Below are 3009 nucleotides of genomic sequence, written 5' to 3' on the forward strand. Positions count from 1 at the left end.
GGCTGACATTTTTATTTGAAACATTAAAGGTTTTCTAAAATGACCAAGTTGCGTTGGTCCAAGGCTGCTTTATATAATAAGACATTATAAACAATTAATAGCACAAAAATAATTATCTTTAATAAAAAAAACATGTAATATAAAAACAAAAACGAACCTGCGCAATTTTGCAATAGTGTGGTTGTGGCTGTTGGTTAGCTGTTGTTAGCTGCTAAGCTATGGTTATTTTGAAAACAGAAGCCTCTCATCCTCACATCAACACTTGGTTCCATATACATTTCAATGCTGTCAAATCAAATGTATTGTGTTCATTTGTAATTCTTCATAGGTGGATTAAAAGAACGTTTATTTAAATGTTACCAAACACAGTTTATGGAAATATATGCTGTTAACATCATCTGGGCAGCTGATCTAATGGACATTATTTGCAGTGCTTCGCAAAATAATAACATTTTATGGAACTTGGCACTTTATAAGACAGTTCAAGTTGTATCATCAGTCCTGCTCTCTATGTCAGATGTTCAGTTATTCCTCTTCCTCCTATAGTATGTATAATGGTATGTGTAAAAAGTTTGTATTTTTTTTTTAGCTTTGGAGGCGAGTGTGTCAGAGTTAGAATCCAGATTTCAGGCTGTTGAACATCCAGGAGTTAAAGTAGGCCCCCCACATAATTGTCCACCAAAAAGACCAGAGCAGTCAGCCGATTGGGTAACGGTACGCAGGAAGTAGTCGTGGATCTCATCCCACTGGTCACCACCAAACCGTCCACATTTCAAACTGATTTTCACAGCTCAGTGACACACCCACCGAAAAGCCCAGTCTGGTAATTGGCAGGTCCATAGTCCGTAGCATGGCATTAGAGACACCAGGGACAATAGTCAAATGCATGTCAAAAACTTTGCTGAAAGTGTAGCAGGCTTTGCAAGAGTTTTTTTTAGTTAGAAAGTATTTTACACAATGTGTCAGTTAAAGTAAACAACTGTCTAAGTAGGTCAAACAAAGTTTTCCAGACACCACCATATTAGGGTCTTTCAAGAACTTAAGGGAAGCCTACATGTATTTAGTTTGTATGTTTGTACCTAATCAAATTTGCTAGACTCAAAAAAGCATATTTCTAATCAGGCTCTTGGCTCTCACTGGTGACTACAAGCCAAAATGACAGACTGGCAAGATGCTCCTGGGGTTGAAGGGCAGCTTGTGACCACAGGAAGACCCTGACTTGATTTCTTTATCAGCAGGTGCCAAGGTCCTATGACACTTGGACACTGGCCAGTTTGCACACATCATAAAACATGGAGGGTGCTTTGCAAAGCCATTAACATAAGCATCCACACATTTGATCCCTTTAAAGAGAGGCAGGAGTTTCCATGTTTAAATTAAATCCTAAGGGAATCCCAGAGGATCCCATATGATGAACTTGCTGTACCTTTAACCTATTTGTTATTGTCTTTTTTAATATCTTCTTTGCCATCCTACTTAATTAATGGTCAAACTTGTCAAACTTAAGCTCCCTGTTTTGTTGACTGCATATTCTCCTAATCAAATTACCAGCTGGTCTAGGCTGGGGATCCAAACCCTATGTCTGTATACCATGCTGCGGCATATTAAATTTGAAAATGTTAATCATTTTCACTTGTTCCTTTTTGAGCCCTTGGTTGTTAATGCTTGTGGTTAACAGCTTAAAAATCACAGGCATGTTTATTGTAAATGATTATTTGTTTTTGTTTTTTTGCTTGAATAAACATACATGTCAATTGCTGCTATTCTTACTAAAATTTAGCTAAAATAATAAAATTCCCATTGCTAGATTTAAAATATAACAATATCTTTATTTTTGAATTGTGTATGCCATTTTAATGAAGGTGACAATTAGAAATAGGGTGAGTCACTGTTTAAAATAATTGTCTACTCTGTAATAAAATGACCTTTGCTATGGATTTTTAGGTTAAAGTCATTGATTTATTAAAACAATTTCCACTTAATTGCACCTATTTGTACAAGCTATAAGAGGGCCATACACTGGCAAAAGATGTCTTTTGACACACAGAGTTGACTTATTTGTGATAACTGTTAGTGTTAAATAATGGAGCAACTGTTTTTAAAGGTAATACGGACTAAATTTATGTGATCTACTAGCCCAGTTCTTTGAGAGGTGTTCCTGAGGGAAGTTTAGAACAATGGTGCATGTACCAAAATCTCAATGGAGAAAAAAAAACTAAATTCAAGGTGGGTATTTGTCATTGTCATCTCTGAAGAAGCGCCAGATCATAGGGATTTATCTTTGCTACCACAGAGTGCAGTGGTTATAGTTCCTGTACATTTATCTAAAAGGTGCAACCTACAACAGTCTATTTCAGCAGACCAGTTCTCCTATAAGTAAACCCCTCCGGTGAATAATAAAGGGGAGCACAAACTTAGAATAGTGTAATACTTTTTCACTAGCTCCTAGTGTATTTTAAAAAGCTTGAATTAACTTGCTCATAGGCAATATCTTGTAAATTGACAAGCCCTGCTTTTTGCAGTTAATTTTCTTTTGTGGTATAAATACATTTTTATTTTCTTAATTGTTTGAAACAGGCTAAAAACACTGCATCACTGTCATATCACTACCACTTCTGCAATTTTTATTCTTAGTGAGACAACATTTTTTGAATGGTTTATCTACAGTATGACTAAATATGTAATTCCCAGCAGGTCTTTATGAATAAGTAATGTGATCCAGTTTAAATGTAAGTAGAAGGGGCCAAAGAAGAGTTGGTCAAGTTATCCATGGGATCTCTCTTAGCTGTCTTGGAATTAGTTTCTTGTGCAGAGGAGACAAAGAAAAGATGCATGGGAAAAAGTGCAGAGATCTAATAAAGTCAATAAGCAGAGTAAAACTGCCAGACATATAACAAGCTTAATTCTGAGTGGACTCCCTGTAGTACAGTATGTCTTAATACCTCATGTTTTGGGGAAAAAAACAGTTATATTGTAGAAAATTTCATTTGCATTCCACAGAAAAAACAT

The sequence above is a fragment of the Cyprinodon tularosa genome, unplaced genomic scaffold (genome assembly GCF_016077235.1).
Source record: "Cyprinodon tularosa strain WSP-4 unplaced genomic scaffold, ASM1607723v1 ctg485, whole genome shotgun sequence".
Classification (NCBI taxonomy): domain Eukaryota; kingdom Metazoa; phylum Chordata; class Actinopteri; order Cyprinodontiformes; family Cyprinodontidae; genus Cyprinodon; species Cyprinodon tularosa.